Source organism: Peromyscus maniculatus, chromosome 4 (assembly GCF_049852395.1).
Source record: "Peromyscus maniculatus bairdii isolate BWxNUB_F1_BW_parent chromosome 4, HU_Pman_BW_mat_3.1, whole genome shotgun sequence".
Classification (NCBI taxonomy): Eukaryota; Metazoa; Chordata; class Mammalia; order Rodentia; family Cricetidae; genus Peromyscus; species Peromyscus maniculatus.
The window spans coordinates 102,550,421-102,566,232 of record NC_134855.1 but is presented as its reverse complement, the minus strand read 5'-3'; the positions used below and the strand labels follow the sequence as shown (position 1 = coordinate 102,566,232).

The window sequence follows — 15,812 nt, the reverse complement described above, 5'->3', positions numbered from 1 at the left end:
GCCACTAATCAGGTTACAACAAGTGGTCCAAGGTCTGGATCCAGAATTTTAATTCACCGGAGGTCAGGAAAAGACAATGCGGAGTTTTGCTTGCTGCATTGAAGCCTGCCCTTTGACTTAGCTGCTGCTGTAAGTGTGTCCTGACCAGTTCAGGGCACAGAGAGACTTCATGCCTTAGGTGGGGGTGTTGTTTCTACCCCCCTCAGTTAAGATTGCCCTAGTAAAATCTAAACATGTTATCACTTATGCTTGAAACTTGGTGGCTGTGGCTCAGATATGGTGATACATGCCTGTTCCAGTGCTTCAAAGTTGGTGTGTATGCATGTATGCACGTATGTGCACCACACATACGCAGTGCCTGTGGAGGACAGGAAAAGGCCTCAGATCCCCAGGAACTGGAGTTTCAGTCAGTTGCAAACTACCATGTGGGTTCTGGTAATCAAACCCGGGTCTTCTGGAAGGGCAGCCAGTGCTCACATCAGCTGAACCAGCCCCAGCTTTCTGCTTTCCTAGATGACATCTTCTTGCTGTGGTTTCAGATGGTGAAAGAGCAAAGGAATGTTCCTAAAGCCTCTTCATAAGGGTGAGAGTCGTACCGGCAATGGCTCTTCCCTCAGAACCTAATTATTTCCTAAAGACCTGATCTCCCTGTGCTGATGGCAATTAGATTCCATCATGTGAATTTTGGAAGGACATGATTCCTCAGCCAACAGAAGCTGCCTCCAGTGAGTACGTGAGTGCGGGGTCAGGCTTACCCACGCTAAGACTCGGATACTGACGAGATGAGTAGGTCTTATGTCTTCTGGGGGGAATTTTCCTTCCACTGTGTGGCTGTTAATTTTGGCTGTAAACAAAAGGATGAGGAAAACTCAGGATGATGGATCTAGTCTACCTGCTGAACATATAGACTAATGGAAGAATGATTCAGACAGATGCCACAGACCTCACTCATGGAGAGTACCAAGTAGGCATCAGAATGGTGGATGGGTGCACAAATCCAGGCTTGAAAAGCCCTTTGCATGCTGCATTTGTGTGCCTGAATCTGCCTGAGAAACTTTATCATCATCTTTCCAAGACTTCTGCTCTTTCTCATGTCCACTTAGAGATGACACCATTCTAAGCTGGGCATAATTTGAATAGTTTTTGAAAGATAGGAACAGCAGATAGGAAAATCATAGGAAACAGGTCAAAGAATGCCACAGTGGAAGGCAGAAGACATTTAGGATCTAAGTCAATAATTTTTGACATTTGAAAAATAGTGTTGCCAGGTGGTGGTGATGGTGCACGCCTTTAATCCCAGCACTTGGAAGGCAGAGGCAGGCCTCTGTGAGTTCGAGGCCAGCCTGGACTGTAGAGCGAGATCCAAGACAGGCTCTAAAGCTACACATTGAAACCTTGTCTCGAAAAACAAAACAAAACAAAAGGTCTTATCTTTTCTCAAAAAACCAAGATCAATGCCTAATACTTAGATAAAAAGCACAAATGATCTCATCAAAGTAGGAATGGGCGCCATATATCTCTCCACTCCACCACCTCCCTTGGTCAATTATACACATCTCTACCATTTTTTAAATTATGACATTGGATTCTAAGAAATGAGTTGTCTTCCCCATGGTTATGCAGCTGGTATTAATGGAGCTCAAGATGGGAGTCCTGAGTCTGATTCTTGGACTAAAGATCCAGTTTGTCCATGTGTAAATGAACATTTTTCATTTGGATTTTATAAGTAGGAAACTCATTGTGGACAGATTCTAATAAATAGGCATGGGTTAAAGTCTCCCACTATTAATGTGTGAGGTTTGTTGATATGTGGTTTAAGCTTTAGTGATGTTTCTTTTACATATGTAGGTGCCCTTGTATTGGGGGCATAGATGTTTGGAACTGAGACTTCATCTTGATGAATTTTTCCTGTGATGAATATGAAATGTCCTTCTCCATCCCTTTTGATTAATTTTTGAAGTCAATTTTGTTAGATATTAGGACAGCTACACTGGCTTGCTTTTTACGTCCATTTGATTAGAAAATCTTCCCCAAGCCTTTTCCTTGAGGTGATGTCTGTCTTTGAAGTTGAGGTGTGTTTCTTGTATGCAGGAGAAGGATAGACCCTGTTTTCATATCCATTCTGTTAGCCTGTGTCTTTTTATTGGCAAATTGAGTCCACTAATATTAAGAGATGTTAATGACCAGTGATGTTAATTCCTGTTATTTTTTGGTTTTGGTGGTGGTGGTGGTAGTGTGTGTATGTTTCCCTTTCTTGGGTTTTGCTGGTGTAAGATTATCTATTTCCTGCATTTTTGTAGATGTAGCTAGTTTCCTTTAGTTGAAGTTTTCCTTCTCGTACTTTCTGTAGGGCTGGATTTGTGGATAGGTATTATTTAAATCTGGTTTCATCATGAAATATCTTGTTTTCTTTGTCTATAGTGATTGAAAGTTATGCTGGGTATAGTAGTCTGGGTTGGCATCCGTGGTCCATTAGTGTCTGTGAAACGTGTGTCAAGGGCCTTCTTTCTGGCTTTTAGAGTCTCCATTGAGAAGGTGGGTGTAATTTTGATAGGTCTCTCTTTATATGTTACTTAGCCTTTTTCTTTTGCAGCTCTTAATATTCTTTCTTTATTCTGTATGTTTAGTGTTTTGATAATGTGATAAGGGGACTTTTTTGTTGTTGTCCAGTCTATTTGGTGTTCTGTAAGCTTCTTGTACCTTTATAGGCATGTCCTTATTTAGGTTGGGAAGGTTTTCTTCTGTAATTTTGTTGAATATATTTTGTGCCTTTGAGCTGGGAATCTTCTCCTTCTTCTCCCCCTATTATTCTTAGGTTTTCATGGTGTCCCAGATTTTGTGTTAGGAATTTATTGGATTTAACATTTTCTTTGACTGATGAATCTATTTCCTCTATCATGTCTTCAATGCCTGAGATTCTGTCTTCCATCTCTTGTATTATTTTGGTGATGCTTGCATCTGTAGTTCTTGTTCCCTTACCCAGATTTTTCATTTCCAGAATACTTCAGTTTGTGTTTTCTTTATTGTTTCTATTTCAGTTTTTAAGACTTGAACTGTTTCCTTCACTTGTTTGATTATTTTTTTTTCTTGGCTTTCTTTAAGGGATTTATTGGTTTCAATTTTTTTTTGTTTGTTTATCTTTTTCTCGATTTCTTTAAGGGAATTTTTCATTTCCTCTTGAAGGGCTTCTATCATCTTCATGAAGTTATTTTTAAGGTTGTTTTCTTGTGTTTCAGCTACATTGGAATGTTCGGGTCTAGCTGTTGTAGGATCACTAGGTTCTGGTGGTTCCATATCTCTCTTTTGGTTGTTGAATGTATTTTTTTTCCATCACAGGCAATTTATTTTGTTCTATTCATTCACAGTTAATACAGAAAATACTTGGAAACATTTCCATATAATATTTGACACATAAATCATCAAATAGAAGTATACAATGTTGACAGGAGGCAGTACATTTATAATTTATAACCCCAAATGTATTTATAAATTAGAAATGGAAAGATCTACAAATGAAATTATGAAGGTTCACCAAAGTCATTTAATCTGTCAGTTTCTCATTCATTTTTGTGTCTTAATAATATTCTATTGTATGAATAAGCCACATTTTATTTCTCTCCAGTATTTGATAGCTATTTGAGTTGTTTTAACTTTTTTACTATTAGCAACACACTGCTGTAAACCTTCATATACATGTTTCATAGGTGCACATTTTCAGTAGTTTGAGGTTATATTCCTAAGGGTGGAATTGTTGAGTAACAGAGTGACAATGTTTTGCATTTTGACCAACCACCAGACTGTTTTGCCAAAGTGGCACACCATTTTACAATCTCACCAAATCCTTGTTTTTAAGGCTCTGATTTTTGTACAAAAGCATTCAATCATTCTGTCAGTCCAAACCAGGAAAAGTAAGCTATAGTTCAGAGCTGTTCTATTCCATTTACTATGCAAAGCCAATCTTGGCGTTTGCAACTCTCAGCCCTTTTGAGTATTCTTGCAGTGTTCACCTTTTCCTCCACCACTTTTTTTTCTTCTTTTTTTCTGGTTTATTTCTATCTATTACAAATGTATAAAAAATTCCTCCATCAACACTGCTGATAGCAGCAGAACCTTGAGAAATATACCTTTGGTTTGCCTCAGAAAAGGAACACATATTGTACTGTAAAGTTTATAAAATTGGCGCAAAACATTGTAATAATGTTACAATACCAGTTTTAAGAGTTCAGTGACTAATGGGGAGCCGATGGGATACATGCAGAACTGTGAAAGCGATCTCACTTAGCCAGCTGTACACGTAGACTGTAAATCTACATTCAGATCATTTCTGAACTAAGACTATCATCTCAGTTTATCTGTTGAGGTCAACCAGGAAACCCTAGAATATACCTTGAATTTTGCAAAAAAACAAAATAGGGGGAGGGGTTTCTTCAGCATTTCAGTCCACGAGTAACAGTATCCTAACAGGCAAAGTGTTCTCTCACTGTCAACATAGAATGAACTGCTGCTGGAGGTCAACTTGGGCTTTAATTTGCATTAGCACTTACATGCATAGTAGTCCAAATTGTTGACCTCATGACTTTAAAAAGTAACTCTAAAAAAGTAAAATGGCCCTTCTTGGAAGACTAAAGAAAGACATCCAGCCACAGTTGTAAAAAGTCTCATAAAAACAATATACCCTTTTATGAATTATGCCTCAATTAAAAAAAAAAGTAGCCCCAAATAAGAAGCAGCTCTGAAAAAGAAAATATAACTTAAGATATTTGGAAAAAAACAAGGTGAATACAGGTTCAAAAGTAATTAAGATATATTTTCTTAAGGCTATCTAGAATTAGGCTTTAAAGAATTCTACCATTTCAAGTTTACCACTAGTTACTAGATACCTATTTACAAACAAGATGTTCACCTTTTTTGTTCCTTTATCAAGAGAAAAATCTACCTTCAGACTATGAGGGTGGTAATGGGGAGGGACTAGAAAACAAGATTCAAACAGTCCCATGCAAATATCACATTTTTCAAATGGAAGAACTCCAAACTGCACTAGAAGTTCCAATCACTAAGACACTTTCCATTGAAATGATTTAAGTACAACTACATCCTTGTTTTCTGGAAGAAAGGCCTCAAAAGTCCCACTCAATTCCATATAACAATACTTCAAAGATCAATTAGGTTTTCCTTTCCTTAATATTTTTGTTTTTGACTTCTAATCCTAAAGACTAGATTAAAACTTAGCTCATTTCCCAGAAGGCATTGCTTCCCTTTGCTCTATGAAAGAGTCCACCAAGACCTCTTCCTCAAAACCATCTAGCCCCCAGCCTCCAGCCTTTGCTTGTGATGCATCTTTCTCAACATCCTGAAAAGGTAATGTAGGTAAAATATGCTCATAAACATTAAAACTAGTTGTTAGAAAGACGTAACTAGCTTTATAATTTAAGTTTTAAAGCATAAATACTTGCAGCTTAATCTGCACTGACAATGATTGTCGAAGCCTAGAATTCAACATTTACAAATTCTCATTCACACACACAAAACACACTATTATCACACAACTTGTGTCTTGAGAGAATCTTCTGCTTTTTAAATCTTTGGCCTCCCAGTCAATCCCAAATTCAACCAACTTTTCCGAGTTCTGGTAGTTACCTGAACCACTGAGGCATTGCCACAAGACTTCTTCTCTTTTGAAACATCCTTTTTCTCTAGATATTAGGATAGCTACACCAGCTTGTTTCTTCTATGGTGTATGTTGGTGTGGGATTATCTATTGCTTGATTTTTCATGGATGTGTTTAGCTTCTTTGGGTTGAATTTTCCCTTCTAGTGCTTTCTGTAGGGCTGGGTTTGTAGACAGGTATTGATTAAATCTGGTTTTATCCTGGAATATTTTGTTTACTCCGCCTATGGTGATTAAGAGTTTTGCTGGGTATAATAGTCTGGATTGGCATCCGTGGTCTCTTAGTGTCTGCATGAGATTTGTCCATGATCTTCTAGCTTTCATAGTCTCTATTGAGTAGTCTGGTGTTATTCTGATGGGTTTACCTTTATATGTTACTTGGTCTTTTTCCTTTGCAGCTCTTAATATTTTTTCTTTGTTCTGTGTGTTTAGTGTTTTGATTATTATGTGGCGAGGGGACTTTTTTTTTGGATCCAGCCTATTCGGTGTTCTGTAAGCGTCTTGTATCTTCATATGTATTTCTTTCTTTAGGTTAGGAAAGTTTTCTTCTATAATTTTGTTGAATATATTTTCTGTGCCTTTGAGTTGGTATTCTTCTCCTTCTTCTATCCCTATTATTCTTAGGTTTGGTCTTTTCATGGTGTCCCAAATTTCCTGGACGTTTTGTGTTATGACTTTTTTGTCTTTAGCGTTTTCTTTGACTGACGAATCTATTTTCTCTATCATGTCTTCATTGTCAGAGATTCTCTGTTCCATCTCTTGCAATCGGTTGGTTATGCTCATTTCTGTAGTTCCTGTTCATTTTGTCAGGATTTCTATTTCCAGCATTCCCTCAGCATGTGTTTTCTTTATTGTCTCAAATTTATTTTTCAGATCTTGGAATGTTTCTTTCATCTGTTTAATTGCTTTTTCTTGGCTTGATTTGATTTCTTCCCATTTTTTGTTCGTTTTTTCTTCCATTTCTTTAAGGGAGTTTTTAATTTCCTCTCTAATGGAGTTTTTCATTTCCTCTTTAAGGGAAGTCTTTATTTCCTCTTTAAGAGAGTTTTTCATTTCCTCTTTAAGGAAAGTTTTTATTTCCTCATTGAGGGAATGTTTTATTTCTTCTTTAAGGGCCTCTATCATCTTCTTAAAGTCATTTTTAGGGTTGATCTGTTTCTTCTGTCATGGTATGTTTAGGTCTTGCAGGTGTAGAATCACTAGGTTCTGATGTTGCCATATAGGTCTTTATGTTGTTGCCTGTATTTTTGCACTGGCGTCTACTCATCTTTTCCTCTGTGCGGTGCAGGTGGTGTCTGTGTCTGAGAGTGACTCTCTTGTTCTAATTTTTAGTCTTGGTTTAGTAGGGGTTCTTGGTTAAATTGGTGCTATTGGGCTGTTTCTTCAGGGACAGCTGATTTCAGTCGGTGAATTATATACTTATGATTCTCGTGATCTGGTTTGGTGACTGGGTAGCGCCTTCTTCTGTGTTCCCAGGTCACATTTTGTTCATTTGTCAACTCCTCACCTGATCTTGTTTCTTCAGACTTCAAACTGTAGGCATCTGAATCCTCTCCCAGATGGGTTTCAGCTGAGCAGGGTAGTCTCACCAACACCTCCAAGTTGTTGGGTTTCACAGGATCAGCAGTTGGGCCCTGGGTTGTCCCCAGACGGAGTGTCCAGACTCGCCCTGGTTCCGACCCACGGAGATAGCCTCTTCCCCAGGTGTTGGGGCTAGGGGCATCCCCGTTCCAAGCTGTGTCCACCCCTCTCCGTCCCCGGGCCTGTCCACCCCTGTGGCCCACCTCCACAGGCCCACCTGCGTCCACTTGTCTCCACCGCTGGGCCTGTATGTCCCTGTCAACTGCCGCTGGGTCTGTCTACCTCTGCGGGCAGTCAATGGGCCTGTATGTCTCTGCCGGCTGCCGCCGCGGGCCTACCTACCTCTGCTTGTCACTGCTGCCGGGCTCATCCACCTCTGCGAACTGCCACGGGGCCTGTATGTCTCTGCCGGTTGCCGCTGGGCCTGTATGTCCCTGTCGGCCGTTGCCACCAGGCCCTTCCACCTCCGCAAGTCGCTGACCTGCGTCCGCCTGTCTCTGCCGCGTGGCCTGTCCACCTCTGTGGGCCGCCGCCAGGCCTGAATGTCTCTGTCGGCTGCCGCCGCCGCCGGTCCTGTCCACCTCTGTCTGCTTATCTCCGCCGCAGGGCCTGTACACCTCTGTGGGCTGCCGCTGGGCCTGAATGTCTCCACCAGCTGCCGCTGGGCCTAAATGTCCCTGTCAGCCACTGCCACTGGACCCGTCTACCTCCGCGGGCCGCTGCCACAGGCCTACCTGCGTCTGCTTGTCTCCGCCATCGAATGTATTTTTATACTAGCATTTACTCATCAGATTTTCCAAATGGTGTGGGTCATGCCTGTGTCTATGTGGTCGCTGTGGTTGCTGGGGAGGGCTGGCCATGACAAGGATGTTTAGGTATGTGGGGTTGGGTGACAGAGTGAGTCTTAGAGGGAGAGAGTCCAGTGGGTGGCGGGGGTGGTGGTGCAATCTGGAGGCAGATCTCTCACCTGCTTAGGCAAGGATTTAAAAAAAAAAAGACCTACAAGTGACCACTAATCTGGCCAAGAAATAACCATTTTTTTAAACATTGCAATGTATGCCATTCCAATAATTTACTTCTGTATATGTACATGTTGGAAGCTAACAAGTATTGTTTTATAACCTGATTCTTTCTCTTCATAATTTCATGTGAGTATTTCCCATGTCATTAATTTTTATGACATCATTCAATTATAAAAGGGTATCATGGTATACTTGCTAGATCTCTTGTTAGATTTTTGTCTAGTTCTCATTTTTGCAGCTATGAGCTGAATTGCAATCAACACCTTTGAAAAATGCATCTTTGTGCACATCTAGCTTAATCTGATTATAGTAAGTTCTCAGAAGTAAGTGAAAGTGAACACACAGTTATTAGGTTTTTAAAAATAATGTCTGCCAAATTGTCTGGAGTTCTTCCTCCATAGCACCAGGGTACCTTTTCCTTCGAGGCCACTCTGCACTGGACGGTACAGATGTTGACCCTTGGGAAGAACGATGTTCAAAGTTTTGAGTATTTTTCAGAAGATCAAACCATAGTAACATTGGGTTGGAGAGAACTTCAGAGGCCAGTGGCTCCATCCCTCTCTCTAGGCAAACAACAGTGTTTAACCTGAAGGGGAGAAGTGGCAAGAAAGTCAACAGCAGCAGAATTTCAAAATGCTACCATTCCAGAACCATTCCTAAGCTTTGTCTGGGTGGCTGTGTCTCAAGACTGGTTGGGGTATCCATGTCAGAACTGTCTTAACTAGGAGAAGGAACCAGATTTAGTGCAAGGGTTTTGGAAGGGATGGAAGATTCTGGACACCATGCTAAGTCCTAGGTTGTGTGTTTCTTATTGCCACTGTAGCTAATTGCCATAAATTTAGGAGCCCAAAGTGACAGACGTTTATCAATTCCCAAACAAGTCTGTAGCGGGTCTAAGGTAAAATCAAGATTGGGCAAGGCTGATTCTCCAGTGGGACGTCTACTCATTTATTCCTGGCTTTGGAGCTGCTGGTGTGCTGGCTTCCATACCAATGTCTGCATCCCATGCTATTACATGACCTTCTCTTTTGTAGTCAACCTGCTCTCTGTCTCCCTTTTTATGAGGACACCAGTGATTCTATTGAAGCCAACCAAAGTAAGCTGTAACAGTCTCCCTTTGAATCCTTAACATGATCTTACCAGGAGGTCTAGATGCAGGCTTGGTTTGAAGGTCAAGGAAGCCATGATGAGAATGCCAAGGGAAATGCCCTGGTATACCACAACTGCTGTCCAGATGACAATAGGGAATTACAGAACCTTAGAGCAAAGCCAGAGAAGTACCACTCCTGGGACCATCAATGCCATGAATAGTTCTGACTGAGGGCCACCACATAAGCATAAGGGTCAAATGCCAATGCTCATGGCCTCAGAATCAACACTTTGTGAGACACTGGTAGAACTGTGTATGTTGATAGTGCTCACTTGGCTTAGTACCATCTATCTACCTTAGTTGTTAAAGCAATCTGGAAGAGGAAAACGATGATTTCAGAAAGGAACCACAAGGACTATTATTAAGAACCCATAGAGAATATGGACTTAGGAACCATCTGAGGATTTGAAGAGCTTACTCTGAATCAACATGGTGAGGTCAAGACAGAATGCTGTTGGCTTTCCAGTCATTAACCTTCTAGCTGCAAGCTGGTGGACCTAGAACACTGTGGCTTGTACAAACAAGCCTGGGCTGAGTGACAAGGAAAAGGCCATGTGGCATAAAAGAGTGTCCTTATCAGACGGCTGCAAGGATGACTGACAGATGTGGCCACTCCTTTGTGGAAACTTCTGATCTTCCTTTCCTCAACCCCCATCTGATCGATCTACATTTTCTAAAAAAGGGTAAAATGACTTTTTTAAAAAATATGAAATGAAAGTATTCTGGTGTACCTTGCAGATCTCATCTCTAATTTCTCTTTTTATTTATTTATTTATTTATTTATTTATTTATTTATTTATTTATTTATTTATTTATTTATTTTGGTGTTTGGCCTGCATGTATGTCTGTGTGAGGGTATTGGATCCCCTAGAACTGGAGTTTCAGACAGTTGTGATCTTTTCTTTCTTCTCTAATCTGAACACTGATGTGAACAATATCACATAAGTCTATTTTAATGCAAATTGACACAAAAGTCACTCTAAATATCCCTCACAGAGGGAAACAGGCTCATGTCTCTGAATGATGGAGGAGAGTCTCTGCTTTGGGCTAGAGGCCAGCCTGGAGGCTTCATTTCTCCTTGCTTTTACAGCCCTGGCCCTCAGTTGGCTTTGTCCATGTGTAGCTCTCCTCATTTGACCAGAAATGGCAGTCATGATCCCAAAATTCATATTTGGGAACAATTATCCAATGAAAATCTCCTAGTAGCTCTCTTTGAGGGTGAAAATCATTCTCAGTGGCTTCAACAAGTATCTATCAGTTTATTCTATCATCATGGATGACCTTCAGTTTCTGAATGAGCCTATACTCCAGGAATGGACTGTGGCTGGTTCTCCCAGGAAAGTGCATGCAGAACCCAACAGTTAAAGAAAGAGCCATCGAAGGAGCATAGTATCAGCACCAACCATGGGGAACCTCAGGTATGCCTCATGTCTATGTAGTCAGAATCTCTTTTATACAGGACCCCAGATGATTCCTCAAGGTATAGAGGCACCAATTCACTTCTTTGAGAAAGGGGGAAGGAGCTGGGAAGAAGCAGCATGCACCTGCTGCACAAATCTTCCTGTGATGGTGTTAAATTGATTTTGACAGCATTTTTCATAGAGAGAACTGCAAAATGATTTGAACAGTTATCATCTATCAGTTTAAATGTTTTCAACGACAAATAAAGAACTCCCAACTCAACGAGTTTACAAGAATAAGGGAAAAATTGTATCTTACAGTATAAAGTATTACAAAGTAGCATAATTCCTGGGCTGGTTCACTCTTTTTAGACTCCCTTCCCTTTTGTCAAGACAAGGTTTTATCATGTAGCTAGTGTGTTCAAGGCTGGCCTCAAGCTCGTAATCCTTCTGCCTCACCCTCCTGAATGTTGGGGTTACAGGCATGTGACACTATGCCTGGATTAACATTTCCTTAAAGATTCCCAATGGCCTCCCCTCCTATTTCATTGGCTAAGACTGGCATCTATACCTACCCCTAACCTGCTTCTACTAAGGCAAAGTATTATCACCACTTTGGCATTCAGAATGTACCTGTAACCCTGAGAGGAAGAGTGGATCTCAAAACCAAATCAGGTCCTCACCTTCAAGGAGGGAAAGCCATAGGCATTCGATGGCCAGTCACAGCTGTATCTGTAGACCTTCCATTTTTTTACTATTTACACTTCCTATTTGTCTCAGAATGGCTAAATTACGTTGAATCTGGTGGTTTAAAGCTCGACCTGAAAATAGTTAATTTTCCTTGTTTATATGTTTGGTACTTTAAAATGAAGCTTGAAAATGTTTTAGGAGGAAGAAGAAAATAGACCAAGACCAGTAGGAGCGGATTTTCATAGTCAGAGTTCTGATTGAATGTGACAAAGGGCAGAATAAATAAAGAAGACACTTGACAGAATCCCCTAGATGAAAGGTCTTATTTGGTTTGTATTTGGGCAGCAGAGCCTCCTTTTCCCAGGCCTGCAGCTGAGGACCGGGCTGTCTGTATCTACCAGGATCAATACAGTTTTTGGCACCAGGCTCCGTTCGCCCTGGGGCACACATTTAAATTGTCATAGTTGGTCTCCCTCACAATGACATTCTTCAGTGAGGAAAGCAAAAGAGTGTGTGGCTGGTGAGGACTATGGCCAAACACTAGCCTGCCACAAAGAAAGTCACAGGCCTTTTAGCACCTAGACTTGTTTTCCTCCATTAAAGCTAAATAATACCAAGTTCACTCTCGGTTTCCTTAGAACAAGGCCCAGCAGTAGGTGAATTCGAAGCCACTTAATTATGCCTCGTGCTGTGTCAATCCTCTGAGGGCACTAGGGCTCATTAGGGAAGGGTGGACAATCTGAGACCCCTCTGGCTGCAGCCTGTGAATGGGATCTCCTTGGTCTCTGTCTAATAATAAGGCTGCTCTCCGGTGGCCCTTGGATGCCTGCCTTGTGACCCGCCAGGCTGTTGTGGTCAGGGCAGTGGGTGGCTTTGCAGTGGCTTTATTTGGTTGTTGAATGGATGGTTTCCTCATGATCTCCTTTGTTCTCATTTTATTAGCAATCTCCCTGTGCAGAGGCATTTGCACAAGCGTGGCCATTGCAAGGAGGAACAGTCCTGACTTCCCAGAGTGCAGAACAGTCACCATGGCACTTCCTCCATCTCGGTAGGTTTCATTTCTTAAGCCCTTGGTGTTTTGAGCATTCTCAGATCTTTATAAGACTCGGGTAATTTGTAATTTAGGGTCCTACAACTGCCAAATCCTTTATCAGGCTCCTGAAGTGGAGTAGTCAATTCAATGTGTTTGGCTACTATGCAATGGGCAGTATTATCTCTAGTCTGTGAGCAACTGGAGCCTGAAGAGACTGTGACTTTCTCATGACCACATAGCAAGTAGGTGGTATATGTGGAGGTAAAAAGCAAGGTTTCATGTGCATCAAAGCGTGTGCTTTTTACTGCCCAGAGTGACAGAAAACTTGGCCCCATCCTTTTCTTTGATTTTATTCATGAAGGAAGGCAGGCAGTAATGCATGGGCACAGCCCAAGTGCACGTTACTTCTCAGAAAGCACAGATCGCACCTTTTTATCCCTGGGGCAGCCCCCTCATTCTCCAAGATGAATACTTGTGTGTGTGTGTGTGTGTGTGTGTGTGTGTGTGTGTGTGTGTGTGTGTGTGAAGGGGGATGTTCATGCCTGCATAATGAAGTTTAGTATGTAGTTTTGCCTCTTAAGTTTACGGAGGCTGAGAAGTCCTGTAATCTTCCTGCCATGTTGGGGCCTCAAGAGGCTAGATAGTTGGTGATCGAGCTGCCAGTTCGGTTCTAAAGCCCTGAGCACGAGGAGCAGCAGCAGCAGAAGATACATGTGCCGGCTAAGGCAGCCAGGCAGAGCAAGTCCAATGTGCCTCTGCTTTTGTACCATTCCGGCTCACCATGAATTGGATGATGACTATCCACTCAGGGAGGACCATACGAGTCATTCACTCTAATTCCAAGGTTAATGTCAGTAACATCCTCAGATATACCCCAAATAATATTTAACTAGATAGCTGGGCATCTCATAGTCCGATCAAGTTGACACACAAAATTTACTGTGCCAAGTACCTTTGACTGGATGAAGGTAGTGTCAGCAAAGGAACAGGTCCCACATCTTTCTTTTTAAAATATAACCCAAACATATTATTTTTGTCTTGTAACACACATTTTAAATGGTTGCTGTATATGTAACACTGGGCAAGAGACTCAGTATCTCTGAGTGTTGAAGACAATGTCCACCATGCAGTGTGCTGAGAGGGTTAAATAAAAGGAGACAGGAAATAGTTTAGAAACATGTTCATAAGTGGCAAACATGTCATCATTATCACAGTTGTTTGCCTCCATTGCAAAGAACAGTACAGACAGATTTCTAATGTACCGAAACTTTTAGGTACCCAGATTCTGTATGCCACAGCTCCCAAGAAAGGTCTTGGACTGGATCACTGCACTTTAGGAAATGGGCCCAGAATTCTGAGCACAGGGAGTGAGACCTATATGGATTCCTACTTTCCACACCAGCTGCCTCTCTAACATCTCTGTTCCTTGGGCTAGTGGCTTTCCCACCCCTAGCCTACTGAAACAAATATAAGAAGATTCCCCTTCCAGGTAGGTGAGCATAACTAGCATTTTCCCCAAATGAGTATTTTTAAACTAGAGATTTGTATGGCTCATTCAGAACCATTTTACCAGAAAAGGCAGCCTCAGGGAAAATGACTTAAAAGGACATGTGAAAGATGGACTCGGCCTGTCTTCGTGGTAACAGAAATATTGCTGTTATTAATATCATGCACTTAGAGAGCTCTGCCTTCCAAAGGAGCTCAAAGCACTGCTCATATATTATCTTATTGTCCCTTGCCATATGCAAGGGACGTAAAGGACAGGAATAGGAAATCTTCAGAAAAAAAAGAAAAAGAAAGAGAAAAAAAGCACTGTACATTGAAGCTCTTTGGGTTGAACCAGATCCAGACCAAAGCATCACAGCCTGGTAGGGGGAGCTAATGAATCACTTTCCTAGAAATAACCAACTTCCCAGCACATGTCACTAAGTGGCAGATGTGTGAAAGCTGTCCTTGAAGGATGACACCTGTATTCACACCTGGGGACAGAGATGATATGCTTTGCAACTCCAGACTTTGCAAGACCTTTTAGGAGCCACAGCTGACCTTCCTGACTGATTCCAATGTCTTTCCCTTGGCATTTCAATGATGTCAACGCCTTGGTTGTTGACCTCATGTCTGAAGGGCATTGGCTCCATGTTGGGTCACGTAGTGGAGTATCCTATTGCCTAGTGATGGAGGATTCTACATGGTATTGCATACATAAGAAGCCATCTTCAAGTTATGACATTTATTTATACTCCACATCTTCAGCCTCAGTCTAATCTAGACCATTCTAGTTCATATCCATATTCATTCTAACTGGTACTTGACTGAGTGTGAAGGTAGCAGCAAAGGGTGACAGGCCCACATGTGCATTAAAAACCATGATCTCATGCAGACTGGAAGCACAGTGGGGCTCAACCCCATCTTTGCACTAAGAAGAGCACATGAGTTCCTGAGCTGGCTTCCCTTCATGATGGACTATAATCTATAAGGTGAAATAGACCCTTCCTCCTCAAGTTGATTTTGGTCCCTGCTTTTCTAGAAGCAACAGGAAGCAAAATTAAAATAACAACCACTTATTTTCACATTGATTAACAGAGAGAGATGGGGGAGGAAGAAGGAGAGAGATCAAGGATTTTTATAAACTTCGTGAGCTGAGCTAAATGACTAAATAATGTAGACAGTGTTGATGGAAAAGAACCCAGTCTCTTCCGTCAAGGAGAGGTAGCTGCTATATTTGTTCCACCTTTACACCTGAGTCGGTGATGTAAAAGCTCCAGGTAGGATTAGTAGTCTTGCTAAAAGCAGCAAGAGAAAACAACAAGCAAATCCTCCTGGGTTGAGGTAGCTCTGGGGCTCAACAATTTCAAACACAGCAATTACAGTTCTTTCTGTCAGGACTGACCTTTGAGGAGATTGGCTCACTTGTAGAAGGTCAACATCTCCTGGTCCTAGTACAAGCAAGTCCTGAGCATTGCAATAAAATATAGCCAGATAACCCCATGGAGTCTTTTGCCTTTCCCATCCAGCAGTCATCTGAGGTTCTCAGATCCTTCCAGAACACACTGACTACACAGCTAGCTCTCATATGTAAGGGGGTGGGTGGGTGCTGGAAAAGCAGCCTTTACAAGGCAAAGTTGGGTAGATTTCTTATTAGAGACTTAAAATGTGTTTTCATAGCAAGGCAGCCACTGTTCCTGAATGAGTGGATTCCAAGGATCCTGCACGTTCCCCAACTCCCAGTTAGGAGTGTTATGAGGGTCTTGATGGGTTACAGGAGGACA

At 41.6% G+C, this 15,812-nt stretch overlaps 2 long non-coding RNA genes across 5 annotated transcripts in view; one reads left to right on the top strand and one right to left on the bottom strand.

The window, feature by feature from the left end:
* The window catches only part of LOC121828811 (uncharacterized), a 48,204-nt gene that overhangs the window by 22,663 nt on the left and 9,729 nt on the right, over positions 1-15,812 (bottom strand). For all 4 annotated transcript variants that reach the window (XR_013050715.1, XR_013050717.1, XR_013050714.1 and 1 more), the window contains exon 2: positions 756-844. This is a non-coding gene — a long non-coding RNA (uncharacterized LOC121828811). The remainder of the gene's footprint in view (positions 1-755; positions 845-15,812) is intronic.
* Positions 1-15,812, top strand: part of LOC143272980 (uncharacterized) — a 35,410-nt gene that overhangs the window by 14,267 nt on the left and 5,331 nt on the right. The window contains exons 2-3 of the long non-coding RNA XR_013050719.1: positions 10,732-10,838; positions 12,453-12,558. This is a non-coding gene — a long non-coding RNA (uncharacterized LOC143272980). The remainder of the gene's footprint in view (positions 1-10,731; positions 10,839-12,452; positions 12,559-15,812) is intronic.